Genomic DNA, 17,634 nt, shown 5'->3' with positions numbered 1-17,634 from the left:
CATCCCATAGGCTTTGGATCATCGTGTTTTCATTGTCATTTGTCTCTAGGTATTTTTTGATTTCCTCTTTGATTTCTTTAGTGATCTCTTGGTTATTTAGTAACGTATTGTTTAGCCTCCATGTGTTTGTATTTTTTAAGTTTTTTTCCCTGTAATTGATTTCTAATCTCATAGCGTTGTGGTCAGAAAAGATGCTTGATATGATTTCAATTTTCTTAAATTTACTGAGGCTTGATTTGTGACCCAAAATGTGATCTATCCTGGAGAATGTTCCATATGCACTTGAGAAGAAAGTGTAATCTGTTTTTGGATGGCATGTCCTATATATAACCATTAAATCTATCTGGTCTATTGTGTCATTTAAAGCTTGTGTTTCCTTAGTAATTTTCTGTTTGGATAATCTGTCCATTGGTGTAAGTGAGGTGTTAAAGTCCCCCACTATTATTGTCTTACTGTTGATTTCCTCTTTTATAGCTGTTAGCAGTTGCCTTATGTATTGAGGTGCTCCTATGTTGGGAGCATATATATTTATAATTGTTATATCTTCTTCTTGGATTGATCCCTTGATCATTATGTAGTGTCCTTCCTTGTCTCTTGTAACATTCTTTATTTTAAAGTCTATTTTATTTGATATGACTATTGCTCCTCCAGCTTTCTTTTGATTTCCATTTGCATGGAATATCTTTTTCCATCCCTTCACTTTCAGTCTGTATGTGTCCCTAGGTTTGAAGTGGGTCTCTTGCAGACAGCATATATATGGGTCTTGTTTTTATATCCATTCAGCGAGCCTTTGTCTTTTGGTTGGAGCATTTAATCCATTCATGTTTTTTTTTTTTTTTTTTTTTTTTTTTTTTTTTTTTTTGTGGTATGCGGGCCTCTCACTGCTGTGGCCTCTCCCGTTGCGGAGCACAGGCTCCGGACGCGCAGGCTCAGCAGCCATGGCTCACGGGCCCAGCCGCTCCGCGGCATATGGGATCCTCCCAGACCGGGGCACGAACCCGCATCCCCTGCATCGGCAGGCGGACTCTCAACCACTGCGCCACCAGGGAGGCCCAATCCATTCATGTTTAAGGCAATTATCGATATGTATGTTCCTGTTACCATTTTCTTAATTGTTTTTGTAGATCCTTTTCTTCTCTTGTGTTTCCCACTTAGAGAAGTTCCTTTAGCATTTGTTGTAGAGCTGGTTTGGTGGTGCTGAATTCTCTTAGCTTTTGCTTGTCTGTAAAGCTTTTGATTTCTCCATCGAACCTGAATGAGATCCTTGCTAGGTAGAGTAATCTTGGTTGCAGGTTCTTCCCTTTCATCACTTTAAATATGTCATGCCACTCCCTTCTGGCTTGTAGGGTTTCTGCTGAGAAATCAGCTGGTAACCTTATGGGAGTTCCCTTGTATGTTATTTGTCTTTTTTCCCTTGCTGCTTTCAATAATTTTTCTTTGTCTTTAATTTTTGCCAGTTTGATTACTATGTGTCTCAGCGTGTTTCTCCTTGGATTTATCCTGTATGGGACTCTCTGCGCTTCCTGGACTTGGGTGGCTATTTCCTTTCCCATATTAGGGAAGTTTTCGACTATAATATCTTCAAACATTTTCTCGGGTCCTTTCTCTCTCTCTTCTCCTTCTGGGACCCCTATAATGCGAATGTTGTTACATTTAATGTTGTCCCAGAGGTCTCTTTGGCTGTCTTCATTTCTTTTCATTCTTTTTTCTTTATTCTGTTCAGCAGCAGTGAATTCCACCATTCTGTCTTCCAGGTCACTTATCTGTTCTTCTGCCTCAGGTATTCTGCTATTGATTCCTTCTGGTGTGTTTTTCATTTCAGTTATTGTATTGTTCATCTCTGTTTGTTTGTTTTTTAATACTTCTAGGTATTTGTTAAACATTTCTTGCATCTTCTCGATCTTTGCCTCCATTCTTTTTCTGAGGTCCTGGATCATCTTCATTATCATTATTCTGAATTCTTTTTCTGGAAGATTGTCTATCTCCACTTCATTTAGTCATTTTTCTGGGGTTTTATCTTGTTCCTTCATCTGGTACATAGCCCTCTGCCTTTTCATCTTGTCTATCTTTCTGTGAATGTGATTTTTGTTCCACAGGCGGCAGGATTGTAGTTCTTCTTGCTTCTGCTGTCTACCCTCTGGTGGATGAGGCTATCTAAGAGGCTTGAGCTAGTTTCCTGATGGGAGGGACTGGTGGTGGGTAGAGCTGGCTGTCGCTCTGGTGGGCAGAGCTCAGTAAAATTTTAATACACTTGTCTGCTGATGAGTGGGGCTGGGTTCCCTCCCTGTCGGTTGTTTGGCCTGAGGCGACCCAACACTGGAGCCTACCCGGGCTCTTTGGTGGGGCTAATAGCTGACTCTGGGAGGGCTCATGCCAAGGAGTACTTCCCAGAATTTCTGCTGCCAGTGTCCTTGTCCTCACGGTGAGACACAGCCAACCCCCGCCTCTGCAGGAAACCTTGCAACACTAGCAGGTAGGTCTGGTTCAGTCTCCCCTGGGGTCACTGCTCCTTCCCCTGGGTCCTGATGCACACACTACTTTGTGTGTGCCCTCCAAGAGTGGAGTCTCTGTTTCCCCCAGTCCTGTTGAAGTCCTGCAATCAAATCCCACTAGCCTTCAAAGTCTGATTCTCTAGGGATTCCTCATCCCATTGCTGGACCCCCAGGTTGGGAAGCCTGACGTGGGGCTCAGAACCTTCACCCCATTGGGTGGACTTCTGTGGTATAAGTGTTCTCTAGTTTGTGAGTCACCCACCCAGCAGTTATGGGATTTGATTTTATTGTGATTGTGCTCCTCCTACCGTTTCATTGTGGCTTCTCCTTTGTCTTTGGATGTGGGGTATCTTTTTTGGTGAGTTACTGCAAGCAGCTCTATCTTTTTTGGTGAGTTCCAATGTCTTCCTGTAAATGATTGTTCAGCAGTTAGTTGCGATTCCAGTGCTCTCGCAAGAGAGAGTGAGAGCACGTCCTTCTACTACGCCATCTTGAACCAATCTCCTCTGATAGACTATTTTTTAGGGAAGTTTTGGTTTACAGAAAAATTGATCAGAAAGTATAGAGTGTTCTCATATACTGTTCTTCCCCCAGTTTTCCCTATTATTTTCATCTTGTATTAGTGGGGTACATTTTCTATAGTTGATGAATCAATATTGATACTTTATTATTATTTAAAGTCCTTAGTTTACATTAGGGTTCACTCTTTGTGTTGTACGTTCTGTGGGTTTTGACAAATGTCACCATTACAGTGTCGTACAGAGTAGTTTCACTGCCCTAAAAATCTCTGTGCTCTGTTTATTTGTCCCTCCCTCCCCCTGAATGCCTGGCCACCACTGTCTCCATAGTTCTGCACTTTCCAGAATGTCACATGGTTGGACTTCTGCAGTAGGTAGCCTTTTTAGGTGGGCTTCTTTCCCTTAGTAAGATACATTTAAGTTTCCTCCATATCTTCTCATGGATTGATAGCTCATTTCTCGTTATCACTGAATAATATTCCATTGTATGGATGTACCACAGTTTACTTATTCATTCACCTACTGAAAGACATTTTGGTTGCTCTAAGTTTTGTCATTATTAATTTCATAACATCTGGGAGGTAAGTGTCATGATTTGAGGGCAGACTTTAGAATCAGACTGAATGGCTCCAGATTCTGCCACTAGTTGGGTGATCTTAGGAAGTTATTTTATCTCTTTCACCTTCCTCCTCCAAGAAATGGCTGTATGAAAGGCCAGACTGCTGTCACACAGACATCTACACTGCAATGGCTTAAGCGGCATAGAAATGTCTCTCGCAGGTAATAGGCCAGGTGGGGTGGGCTCCAGGGCAGCAGAAGGTGCTGTCACACTGGGCAAATTCAGGGACCGAGACCCACCATGTCAACCCCAGGCTTCCACAGTTGCTCTGGTTGTCCCGGGCCCTGCTAGATGGCGGGAGGTCAAGAGAGTGTGGGGGGTTCGCTCACTTCCTTGACTGCCCTGGCCTGGATGTGGGGCACATGCTTCTTGCTCACACCCTATTGGACAAAGCTTGGTCACATGGTCTTACCTCACTGAAAGGGATGCTAACCATTTGTCTAGCTTTAAGTCTAATGATAGGAAAGGGAGAATAGAGTTTGGTGGGCAGCTGGCAGCCTCTGCCCCATGGTAGAACCTACTTCATAGGTTTGTGATGAGGATTAAATGAGAGGATTTGTATAAAGCCCTTAGCTTAGTGCCTGATGCATAGTTAGTGCTTGATATATGTTAGTTTGTGCTATGATTATTCACGAGAAATTAAAGGGTCAGAGCACTTCTGAACTGGGGGCTTTTTTTTTTTTTCCGTACGCGGGCCTCTCACTGTTATGGCCTCTCCTGTTGCGGAGCGCAGGCTCCGGACACGCAGGCTCAGCGGCCATGGCCCACGGGCCCAGCCGCTCCGCGGCATGTGGGATCTTCCCCGACCGGGGCACGAACCCGTGTCCCCTACATCGGCAGGCGGACTCTCAACCACTGCGCCACCAGGGAAGCCCACTGGGGGCTTTTTGAAGTGATCTAGCTCACTGGGTTTTACACTGTGTTCAGTTGACCCCTTCCCGACCTCTCGGGGACCCTGGGGGGTGTTGGAAGATGAGTGGGGAGTCCAGCCCCCACCTGGTTTCAACCAGAGACACTCCTACGTCATCCAGTTCACATACAGGGCTCTAGATAAGATTCAACTGAAGAGAAGGGTCTGCAGCTTGAAAAAACTTAAAAACCACTTGTTGACCACTAGGGCGATCCCTGAAGTCACACAGCAGGCTCTTCCACTTCCCTCGTCTCAACCTTGTCTCTTGGTTGGGTGGTTCAGGGCTGGGCCCCAGCTTCATCAGGGCCACCAGAGGGGGACACTAGCTGGGATGGCGACGGAGACAGAAGAGACAGGAAGACCAGCAGTCCTGAGAGGCCATGGGCTGAAGTCAGCCCAGAGCTTGTCCCCAGTCCACCAACTGCCTCCGCCTCCAATGGCATGAGGACTTCCGAGACTGACTCTCCTGGCCTGGGGCTGGGCGGGCAGGAGCAGCCTCTGGGATCAGCAGGGTGCGCGAGTCCCAGGTGCGATGCACATTTCCCACCTGTGCTTGGGCAGGGGCCTTGTTCCCAAGGTCAGGACTTTACATCTTTGCCTGACACGTTCCGTCCTGGCACGCTGGCCCCGTGTCCAGAGCCCCAGCCTATCCCGATGGTTCGAATCTGGCTCTACTCTCCTCAGTATCTGCTTTGTCTTCGGCCTCACCGTATCTGTGAAAGTGATGTGCTTGCTCCCCGTCCCATGCGCTACCAGGAGGCTGTGGGGCTGAGTGTTAGGAGCACGGGCTTGGTGTCAGCAGACCCGGGTTCAATCCTGGCTCATTTGCCTATTTGTGTGTGTGACCTTCAGCGTCGCCTGATCTCCCAGGCGTTCAGGTTCTCACTTGAAAAATGGGGATAATAGTACCTTTGTCAGAGGGTTAGTGTGATGATTAAGCAAGATAATGTGTGGAAAGCCCTTAGAGGAAGTCCTCAATAAATGACAGCTGTTGTCAATTATTTGCCATCCTAGCCAAGAGAGAAAGTTTAAAATTCTAAAAAATGTAATAGTAATAGTCTTGCTATAAAAACCCCGAAGGATATAAGTAAAAGCCTCTTTCCCGTCTTGTCTTCCCTTCTCCATCCACCCCCATATCTCTCCCGAGAGGTTACACTTCTTTTTTTTTTAAATAAATTTAATTAACGAATTAATTTATTTTTGGCTGCATTGGGTCTTCACTGCTGCGCGTGGGCTTTTTCTAGTTGCGGTGAGCGGGGGCTACTCTTCGTTGTGGTGCACGGGCTTCTCATCATGGTGGATTCTCTTGTTGCAGAGCATGGGCTCTAGGCACGCCGGCTTCAGTAGTTGTAGCACGCGGACTCAGTAGTTGTGGCTCACGGTTTTAGTTGCTCCACAGCATGTGGGATCTTCCTGGACCAGGGCTCAAAACTGTGTCCCCTGCATTGGCAGGCAGATTCTTAACCACTGCACCACCAAGGAAGTCCAAGGTTACACATCTTAAAAATTGTCTTTAATGAGCCACAGCCCCTAGGTTACAGTCAAGAAACCTTGTCAGGCTTTGCCTTATAAACTCTCTCACTGGCTGGCCCTGGCTCTTTCTTCTTTCACCTCCTGACAACCCTGCCCCTCCCCCCCTCCTCTTTCCTATTCCAGCTCCACTGAACTGCTGGTCCAGATGCCATGTCTTTGCCTGTGCTGTTTCCTCTGCTTGAAGAGCTTGGCTTCCTTTTCTTCTCATCAAACTCCTACTCACTCTTCAAAACCCAGTCCACAGGTCTCTTTTCTTTATGAAAGTGTCCTTGATTCCCCACCTCCCTTATCCACCACACCATCCTGCTGGATTGCCTGATACAGTTTTCTTGGCCCCCATGTGGCCAAAGGCTGCGTCAGGCCAGGGAGCTGGGTCTCAGCCTCTCCTCTCCCCCAAAGCCCAGCGTGAGGCCTGTTCCAGAGCAGGTGATAGGGAAAGTCTTTGAAGGATTATGTTTCTTGTGCTTTACATTTACGTGTTAACCACAACCCTTTTCCTGGATCCAGCCTTGTGATTCTATTTCCCTTTTGTCCCAGGGACCACTGAGCTAGGGCCAGCCCAGCCCTTTGACTCTGATGAAGCTGGTTCTCCCTGGAGGTGGTAGGTTGGGTAAATTTAATGAAGTTAATGGCCAGGGAGGGGTTTGCTCCACATAAGGAACAGAGCATGAACTCTGTCTCTGAGATGAATGGAGGTTCCCTTAAGTGCAGCCATGGAGAGAGTAAGGAGGTGTTGGCATTTCTCCTCCCCTGCCGTGTCCCTTTGGAGAGAATCGGTAGGACAAGCTTCAGGCTCCTAAGGGCCTTTGTCTGCGGACCTCTCAGAATGGGACTGGTGCTTGTGACTGGAGTTTGGAAGCAGTATGAGCAGGTACAAAAGTCTAGAACCTTCTGCCACAGACCCCAGCAGTTAAGTGGCAGCTGCATCTTCTGAAGAGCCTTCTGTAGCCCCTCTGACTTGGGGATGGAGAAAACCAGGTAGACACATGCCTCTGTCTCTCTGTGTCACCTTGACCACTCTTGGGCTCTAGGACAGTTAATTTGCCTTCTGTTGCATTCTTCCCTTCCCCTGTCATTCCTGCCATTTCTGCACATCCTGACCCAGCTCGTATTTCAAGGCTCACTTCAAATATTCTCTCCTCCATGAAGTCTTCCCTGATTTTCTGCCTCTCTCTCCAAGCTAGGATGGATTTTTCCCTTTTTCAATTTCCAGGACACTTTTGGGTTTGATTCCCTCAAATAATTAATTATTTATTTAATTTTTTAAGTTATAAAAGAAATGCCTACTTATCTTAAAAGTCAAACAAAATAGGGATCTGTAAAAAAAAAAATTAAGAATTTGTTTCTTCCAATTTTCTTCCCTCTCCAATCCTGCCCCTCTCCCCAGTAATCCTTGTTAAGGGTTTGGAGAGTTCTTTTCATAGTTTTCTTTGTGATTCGTGCTGACACACACACACACACACACACACACACACACACACACCCTGCATAGACAGCTTCTGACATGGCTCCCAATGACCCTCACCTCCTGTATTCATGCCCTTGTGCATTCTCCTCTCCTTGAGTGTGAGCTGGACCTAGTGACTTGCTTCTAATGGATAGACTATGGCAACATTGATACGATGTCACTTCTGGCATTAGTTACAAGAGACTGTAACTTCTGCTTTCTCGGTATTCTCTCTCTGGCTCTTCTCATGGGCTTGTTCTGATAGAGAGAGCCACCTGGCAAGGAAGTGAGGGTGGCTTCTGGCCAACCACCAGTGAGGAACTGAAGACCTCCATCCAAAAGTCCTGGAGAAGTCAAACCCTTCCAACAACCATGTAAGTGAGCTTGGAAACAGATCCTTCCACAGTCAAGCCTTCAGATGACTGCAGCCCCAGCAGACACCTTGATTGCAGTCTCACTAGAGACTCTGAGCCAGAGGACCCACTGTGAGATAATACATGTTTGTGTTTTCAAGCTGCTAAGCTTTGGGGCAATTTGTTATGCAATGATAACAAACATCCCTTATGTGCTGGTGCTTTTATTTCTATAGGAGAAATTCATAATAGAGTTAGTGAAGAGTCAACAGGTATACACATTCTAACTGTTAACAGATGGAGCTATATTTCTTCTAAAAGATTGTAGCAATTCCTGTTCTCTCCAGCCCTTGCCCTTACATATTCATCAGAACCGAATATTATCAATCATTTACAATTTTTGCTACTCCAGTGGGTGAAAAAGGCATCTTATTTTTGTTATCATTTGCATTTCCTTTACTATTAGGGAGGCTGAGCATTTTTACTTATATTTATTGTTTATATGTATTTCATTAGGCAAACATTTATTAAACCCTTACTGTGTGCCAGGTTCTATTATTAAGATATTAATAGGACATGGGCCTTGCCTTTAAAGAGCTCACAGATCAGCGGGAAAGATGAACATATGTAAATATATATAATAGCATGGTAAGTGCTGAAATGCATATTTGCATCTAATGTTCTGGAAACACAGAAGTAAAAGAGATCAAAATTTCCTGGGGTTGCTTGAGAAGATAGGTGGAGAAATGGGCATTTGAATAGGGTATTGAAGGAAGTGTAGAAGTTTGTCCAATGGAGGAGAGTACAGCATGGGCAAAGACCCAGAGGCATGAACAAGTTGGTGTTCAGCAGGCTGGTATAGAGGAGATAGAGTGATGGAAGAGGAGGAGGAATGCAGCTGGAGCTGGTCAGTTATGGCTGATTGTGAGGATTCAGATGCTGGGCTCAGGCATTTGGACGCCATCATGCAGGCACTTGGGAGCCCCTGAAGATCTTTCGGCAGAAGAGTGACATGATGGATTGACACCGTTGGGTGTATCAGTGCACCTGTCACATCTCACTGATGAGAGGACATGCCCCCTTAGGGTCTGTATCAGTTTCATTTCCATGTCTCTCCCAGCACCCAGCAGGCATCCCACATATTTGTGGACTGAATGAAAAAAATGGGTCTGGACCCACAGATGGGACTTGCCAATGCTGGCTGAAAATACTGTGTGGCTTTGAGTCAAGAGCCTTGGTTGGGACAGGTGGGATTCAGGAAGCAAGAGGAGAGATGCTGGTGTTAAAAGATGATCCAGGACCACAAAAACCTCCCCCATGCCCAGGACCCAGACCTATATGCGTTCCCTGCAGCTGACTGCTGCCTGGAGTGCTCTAGCTGCTGACCACACACACGGCTTCTCTCTGTCCTGCTCCTTAGAGATGTCCTGAGGCATCGGCCCCAACAGACAGATGGCTTCCTTCTTCTCCTTTGCCTGGGCGTCTTCTGCTTCCCAACTAGCCATGATGGAGGTGGGAACCGTGCTCCTTGTTGTATTTTTAATAAGACTAAATGTTCTCGAGGAGGAAAGAGAATGAGCTAAAAGGAGCCCTTGATATTTCTCTTGTGCAACAGCCCTCCCTTAACAAATGTAGTTCTTTCCCTTGTGCATGAACCCCAATCGATTTTCCCTCCGTCAGAATCCCTCAGGTGTTGCCAGCCTCCTAATGAAAACTTATGGAGTGCACTGGGCTCCTGGTGTTAGCGGGGCTGCCAATGGCCTGGGCATGTCTATGACCCACCCACGGCAGGTTTAGAACAATTCTGCCAATAATAATAAAAGCTGCCATCTATTAAGTGCCTACTATGTGCCAGGCACTGTATTCAGTGCTGTACATATGTCATCTGGTTCAGCCCTCACTAGTCCTGTGACATCTGTACAGGCAGACCTCGTTTTACTATGCTTTGCAGATGTTGCGTTTTTTACAAATGGAAGGTTCGTGGCAACTCTGCATCGAGCAAATCTGCCAGTGCCATTTTTCCAGCAGCATTTGCTCACTTCATGTCCCTCTGTTGCATTTTGGTAATTCCCGCAATATTTCATGAACTATCCTTCAATAAAAAAAAAGTAGAAATCTCAAATAAAATATTAGCTAACTGAGTTTTTTTTTTTTTTTTTTTTTTTGCAGTACGCGGACCTCTCACTGTTGTGGCCTCTCCCGTTGCGGAGCACAGGCTCCAGACGCGCAGGCTCAGCGGCCATGGCTCACGGGCCCAGCCGCTCCGCGGCATGTGGGATCTTCCCGGACCAGGGCATGAGCCTGTGTCCCCTGCATCGGCAGGCGGACCCTCAACCACTGCACCACCAAGGAAGCCCTTAGCTAACTGAATTTTAAAACAAAAATTATATGGCAGTGAAGCTACTCTGTATGATACTATCATGATGGAGACGTCATCATAAATTTGTCCAAACCTATAGAATGTACAACACCAAGGGTGAGCCCTGATATAAACTATGAACCGTGGATGATAACGATGTGCCAACGCAGGATCCTCAGTTGCAACAACTGTACCACTCTGGTCCGGGAGGCGATGACTGTGCGAGCTTGTGGGGTATGTAGGAAATCTCTGTACCCTCTGCCCAACGTTGCTGTGAACCCAAAACTGCTTTAAAAAATAGTCTATTAAAATTTTTTTCATTATTATTATACTTGTTACGGTGATCTGTAGTCAGTGATCTTTGACATTACTATTGCAAAAAGATTACAACTCGCTGAAGGCTCAGATGATGGTTAGTATTGTTTAGCAATACAGTATTTTAAAATTAAGGTACGTACATTTTTTTTTTTTTTTTTGCAGTACGCAGTCCTCTCACTGTTGTGGCCTCTCCCGTTGCGGAGCACAGGCTCCAGATGCGCAGGCTCAGCGGCCATGGCTCACGGGCCCAGTCGCTCCGCGGCATGTGGGATCCTCCCAGACCAGGGCACGAACCCATGTCCCCTGCATCGGCAGGCGGACTCTCAACCACTGCACCACCAGGGAAGCCCTGTACATTGTTTTTTTAGACATAATGCTTTTGCACACTTAATAGACTAAGTATAGTGTAAATATACCTTTTATATGCACCAGGTAACCAAAAAAATTCATATGACACTCTTTATTGCAATATTCACTTTATTGCAGTGGTCTGGAACTAAACCTTCAATATCTCCAAGGTCTGCCTGTGCTGTTATTAACCCCACTTTACAAGTGTGGAAACAGAGGCTCAGTGAAGTTAAGTAGCCAGGTCCATGCAATCCGGACACTAGGGAGAGGGGCCAGGACTTAACAGCCTCTGTATGGAAGCCCAGTGCCCTGCAGATTCCCATCCAGGCTTTAACCAATTCAAACCCTCCATTGTGGGTTCTCGTCGTGTGCCTTAAAGGAATGTGACTTCAGATGGTGCCAAGCTGGCCACTGGTACAGTGTTTCCACGTGAGTCTCTCCTCATGGGCACAGGGGTAAGGGGTTGGGTTCCTGCCCTGGAGTTTCATTCAGAGGAATATGAACAAATGGGGATGGTCTGAGCCAACAGTCTTGATGAGCTCTCCTATCCCTCAGCTAAAAGGCACAAGGGTGTAATCCGGAGCTGAGTGTTAGATGACAGGAACCTGGTCCCTGGAGAGTGGCCTGGGGGCTGGAGATTAGATTCTGGAATCACGATCAGGTGGTCTTTCCTAGGCAGTGGGCATGCCAGGTGGGTTGGCAGGAGAGGCTCAGAGGGTCTTTGGGGGGGCAGTCATCTTTGTCTTCACCTGTTTCTTATTTAGCTTTTCCTTCTCTCCTCTCCTCTCTTCCCTCTTCCTTGTCCTCTTCTTTCTGTATGAAAATAGCATTATTTTTCTGAACATAAAATTTCATGCTCTTTGTAAAAAGATCAGACAGTATAAAAGTGTGAAGACAAAGGTAAAAATAACCCATAATCCCCACCATCCAGAAGTGGACCCCATGACATTTTGGTGTGTAGACATTTAGACTTGTTCCATCTTTGCCTGGATGGAGTCAGATTAAACAAACTGCATTTCATCTAAACTTCTTACTTTACAGTAGACCATAATCACCTCTCAGCAATATCTATAGATCTGCCTTGTCATTTTATGTGCTGTATGGGCTTTCATTTTTTGATGGATCATCACTCATTTAGATCTTATTGGTTGTATGTCTTTCTTAAAAAAAATGGATGTGTGTGTCTCAAGGAACTAGTTATGGCAACTTCTCACGTGCTTCTACTACACACCTTTTATCTTGTCCCTCTCTAACCTGCCCCTGGACTGAGGACCCTAGGGTTTAAGGTGGACAAAGGAGAGGAGGGAGAGGCTCAGTGTCTTCACTGACCAGGGGAGGGGAGCAATGAGAGAGAGGGAGAGAGAGCGAGCATTTGGGTACCAAGCAGTCAGGACTCCTGGACGTGGGCGAAGGGGACATTGGGAGGCCTTGCTTATGTGGGCAGCAGTGCTTTGGGTGATGGACAGAGCTTTCTTGGGTAACCTGATAGGCTAGATGAAAACAAATCCCTGGCCCATGAAGGAATGAGATGTCAAACTTCCATTCATCCATCAAACATGAATCTACATCCATTCCATATGTCAGGCTTGGTGCCAGGCACTGAAGGTATGGAATCAAATAAATCACGGCTGTAAAAAGATTCTTGGGAACAGAGGGAAAGGAAGGATTGTGATCTCCCTGGCGTGTTTGGGAGGAAGGCATTTGAATCAGGTGGGGAGTGGAGAGGAGAGGAGGGCTGGAAATACTAACTGGAAGAATAAATAGCGTATACAGGCAGTGAGGTGGAAAAGCAGAACCCGTGACTGATGTGTAGGTGGGAGTGAGGAGGAGCGGGATGGTGGGAGGAAATTAATTGATTAAGGCTGATTAGGGCCATACCTTGAAGAGTTTTGAATGTCAAATGTCACGCTAAAGAATTTATCCTATAAGCTTTTTGGGAGCCATTGCAGGATTGGGGACATGTAAAAGATCTGATTCAACAAAGATCCTCGCCACTCTCATGAAAGAAACTGGGGCCAGGGGACCAGTATAGGGCTCTGCATGGCCTGTGGGAGAGATGGGGAGGGATCAAGCACATGTCTTGGGGGTGGAGACCATGGGGGCCATTATAGAAGGAGCTAATGAGAGAGAGGGGACTGGATTTAGTTTGGAGTAGATGTGGGGTATGGGGAGAGGGAGAGGGAGGAAGCCAGGATGAGGGCAGATCTCTGACTGTGCAGGGTGGGAAGCTCAGAGAGCAAGGGTAGTAGGAGGGGTCAGGGTGAGACTGGGACACAGACAAGGCAGCGGGGATTTTGCTGCCCTCTCTCGTGGGCTGCCCAGGGCAGGAGGAGTTAGCAATGGATCAGTCTTGTTCTGTGTTTTGCTTTTAGATTGTCACAGACTCAGAGGCATACTGTCAAGGGGGCCTTGGAGATCACCCCACCCACCTCCACATCTTATGGAAGAGGAACCTGAGACCCAGAGAGGGGAGCGACAGGCCCAAGGTCACACAGCAAGTCACTGGAAAAGTTGGGGCCACAGCCCAGGGGCAGTGAGTCCCAGGACAGGCTAGTCCCACCACACTAGGCACCGTGACCAGGTGCAGAAGCAGCTGTGGGCTATGGAGCCAGGCACACCTGGCTTGGAATCTGGGCTCTGCTACTAGCCAGCGACCTTGGGCAGGTCCATCAATCCCTCTGAGCTTCAGTTTCCTCATCTTGAATGTAGGACTAACAATCCTTGTCCTGCAGAGTAGTCACACAGACTGAATGAGACACAGGAGAAAGATGCCTTGCCTTGTGCCTCAACAAACGTTGCTTCTCTACTCCTTTCTCTCTTCAAAGCTTGGCCTCATCATTTCCAATTTCCCATCTCTGGACCAACCTTTCCACTCTTAACTAAGATCTTACAAATTTCCTGAATTGGCCAGGATTCAAATTAACGTAAACTTCATACCTTTAGCTTAACTTCTCTGGGACTCAGTGTTCTTATCTGTAAAATGGGGAAGATCCTGCCTACCTCCCAGGATTTTGGTGGGGGGATTAAAGGAGACAAGGCAGGTAAGGCATCTAGCACAATGGCCAGCCTGAGGCACATGCTTCACGTCATCTCAACATCTCTGGACAGCAATCTGAACTCCCGGGCCGCATGGGAGAAGCTGTGCATGCCCTCGGCGGGGCCACTCGTGCATCAGAAATACTGGTAAGCTTGAGCGTGGTATTTCACAGGACCCTCCAGGGTGCCCCGAAGCAGTTTGAAAAGGCTGATTTAAGAGCCGCCTTCTCTTTGCTGTATCTCTTTTTAACTTATTTTGCTTTGATTTTTCCATTTGCTACTAAGCATGTATGAGTTACCTGCCTCTGTGATCTGTACATTAATTATGACTGACTGTTCAGCGTGAGGAAGAGGCTGTGTTAATTCATTTTTCCCCCCTTTCTGTTGATGAAAACAAGGCTTTTCACATTCATTGTGCTACTATGTAGTCTATTTTTATTTTTTTCTGTCTCAATAGGAAGGGACTTTTGGGTGGTGAGTGACCTTGGACAAGGTGGGTCAACCCCCTGGACTCATGGATTAGCATTTTGAATTTGATAGGCATGAAAAACATCTGCGATGTTGTCTGCTTTAAAGAGCAATCTAGAGCCTGGGCTCTAGAGCCTGTGTGCCACAACTACTGAGCCCGCGGGCCACAACTACTGAAGCCCGCGCACCTAGATCCCGTGCTTTGCAACAAGAGAAGCCACCGCAATGAGAAGCCTGCACACTGCAATGAAGTGTAGCCCCTGCTCGCCGCAACTAGAGAAAGCCCACGAGCAGCAATGAAGACCCAACGCGGCCAAAAGAAAAAAAAAAACAAGAGCATTCTACCTTCCCACACTGAGAATAAAAGCCAAAGTCCTTGGCTTGTCCCATTCTCAGAGCCTTTGCATGTGCTGTTTCCTCTGCCAGGAATGTTCTTTTCTCAGAGTCCTATATCTTCTTGCTTCTCTATTTCTTAATAATTATTGTTTATAGTATTACAATATTGTAAATGTTATCAATATTTTTAAGGCTCTAGTGTGTTTTTATTAGAATTAGATTAGAATTGTGTGCAGTTGTAATCCTATCATATGTAAAATATACAGTAACATTCGTGTACTTGATACTAAAATAACTTACAGGTAAATTCTAACACAACACAGAATAGGTCTACCTCTATTAACAGTAAAAAGCAAAACCACTGAATTGATCTTGGAAAATTTAAATTCAGGCCATTATTTCACAATTTGGAAAGCTGATCAGTTTGACTTTAAGATGACTTTCTCACTGTTGAAGCTGGCTCTGTCGGTGTGTGATCTGAGACCTCCTCTTGTCTCAAGCATTCCTGAGGATGATGCACCTCAGAGATGGGACCTTGCAATTGGCCTTGTACTGTGTTCCAGTCGGTACTCTGGATCCAGCCTCCCAATCCCAGCTTTTTACCTTCAACCTGAGTGTACTCGTGGACCATCACCCCCAGAACCTTCCCCAAAATGTCACAATCCACCGATATCAGGGCGTCCCCTTCTGCAATGCTCAAACCCTCCCTGTCTTCCTTGCGGGCCTCTGGGATCACATGGGTGACCACCACGCCAGCGATTCCCCCAGCTGGGAAATTGGCTGAGTTCTGAAGCCGAGGGCGTCTAAATACTATTTACAAATGATAAATACTTCTTTGTTTATCAGAGAGGGCTTCCCGAAACAGCTCATTTAAAACACCTCCCCATCACTATCCCCTCCCCCTGATTTATTTTCCCACGTAGTATTTACCACTGGCTGTCATTTCCTTGTGGGTCTGTTAATTGCCTCTCTTCTAGACACACAGGGTTTGCGTCTGGTTTTGCTCTCCTTTGTGTCCCCCATACACTAGCCATGCCTGGCCCAGGGTAGATATGTTAGGGGAAACACTGACTGAAACCACCCGCCCTGGCCAGGCAAGATAGTAGCCACTTGCATAAGTTATTGTAACAACAGGAGGTCCTGGTAAGAAACACACAACTGACAAGTCACCACCAACTAGAAGAATTCGGGAAAGGTCAAAAGGAGACAGGAGATGCCAGTCCATATGTTCTCCCAGAATCCTTCTCGCTGGAATCCATCTTGGCTGAGCAATGTGTGCACCACCAGGAAGGACCTTGAGTCAGAATGATTGGCCAGAGACAACCCAGAAACTAGTCCCATCACCATAAAACCCGAGACTGCAAGCCATGTAGCAGAGCAGTCCTCCTGGGTTCCCTTACCTTCCTGCTCTCCACCTGGGTGCCCTTTCCCAATAAAGTCTCCTGCTTTGTCAGCACATGTCTCTTTGGACAATTCATTTCCGAGTGTTAGACAAGAGCCCACTCTCAGGCCCTGGAAGGGGTCCCCCTTCCCGCAACAGATACTTAGTAAAAAGTTGTTGAATGAGTACCAGCCACGGGACTTGGGGCTTGAGCTGCTGGGGGACAATGGGAGAGGCAGCTGTTTAGGTTCGACACAGCGGCTCCCATCCCACCTGCCAATCAGACTCACTGCTGCGAGGGTGTGTGTCCTTGGGGCTGCCACTTGACCCCCTTCACTCTCATTTTTTTTTTTTTTTTTTGGTACGCTGGCCTCTCACTGCCGTGGCCTCTCCTGTTGCGGAGCACAGGCTCCGGACGCGCAGGCCCAGCGGCCACGGCTCACGGGCCCAGCCGCTCCGCGTCATGCGGGATCTTCCCAGACCGGGGCACGAACCCGTGTCCCCTGCATCGGCAGGTGGACTCTCAACCACTGCTCCACCAGGGAAGTCCCACTCTCATTTTTATACAATAACATTCTCACCTTTATTGAGCACGGCTCCATACCGGGCTCTCTTCCGAGCGCCTTGTGTGGATGATATTTAATCCTCACAACGATCCTGTGAGCTGGGCACCAATTGTGTCCCCATTTACAGATATGGAGACTGAGGCACAAGCATGTGAAAGCTTGCCTGAGACCATATAGCTAGTGAGTGGAAAAACTGGGATTTGAACCCAGGTGGCTCTGGCTCTAGAACCCCTGGGTGCTAGAGTGTTTCCCGCTGTACTAGAATCGGAAGGCACTGGCCCAAGTCATACAGCTCCTTTTGGAGAAGCTGGGCTAGAACTCAGGTATCCTGACTCCAGGATGGGACTCCTTTCATAACCTCAGGCAGCATGGGAAGGGCTGGGGGTTGGGAGTCAGCCCGACCTGGATTCAAATCCTTCTCCAACCAACCATTCGGCCGCTGACTCCAGTCCTGCTGGGTCCAGTGGCTTGGGAGCCGAGTACCTGCCCTGATAGCACTGAGCACTGAGGAAGAGAGCAGGGCCACCTGGGTCCCCATGTGTCAACTTCTTGCCTTTTGAGTCTTACCAGAAAGAACTGCCAATCTCAACAACCAAGAATTCCCAATCTCCCTGCCCTCAGCTTCTGAGGCTGGCCGTCCATAGTTGACAGTGGCTTATTTGGGTGATGTCAGAATTGCAGCCACCTGCGTCTTAGCTCCCCAGGCTTGGAGCACCTGCTTGCCTGTGAATTTTTTTTTTTTGTGGTACGTGGACCTCTCACTGTTGTGGCCTCTCCCATTGCGGAGCACAGGCTCCAGACGCGCAGGCTCAGTGGCCATGGCTCACGGGCCCAGCCGCTCCGCGGCATGTGGGATCTTCCCGGACTTCCCCGCATCGGCAGGTGGACTCTCAACCACTGCGCCACCAGGGAAGCCCATTGCCTATGAATTTTGAAGCCATGGGTTATGG

At 47.2% G+C, this 17,634-nt stretch overlaps 1 pseudogene across 1 annotated transcript; it reads right to left on the bottom strand.

The window, feature by feature from the left end:
* Nucleotides 1-15,132: 15,132 nt before the first annotated feature.
* On the bottom strand, nt 15,133-17,222 carry LOC307064100 (acylphosphatase-1-like; annotated as a pseudogene). Its single transcript has 2 exons — nt 17,168-17,222; nt 15,133-15,505 (listed from the first exon to the last, which is right to left on the bottom strand). The product of its transcript is annotated as an acylphosphatase-1-like (transcript).
* Between the last annotated feature and the right edge of the window lie 412 nt (nt 17,223-17,634).

This window comes from Hyperoodon ampullatus (assembly GCF_949752795.1).
Source record: "Hyperoodon ampullatus genome assembly, chromosome: 2".
Lineage (NCBI taxonomy): Eukaryota > Metazoa > Chordata > Mammalia > Artiodactyla > Ziphiidae > Hyperoodon > Hyperoodon ampullatus.
The sequence above is the reverse complement of the archived record's forward strand: the minus strand, read 5'-3'. Positions and strand labels throughout refer to the sequence as shown.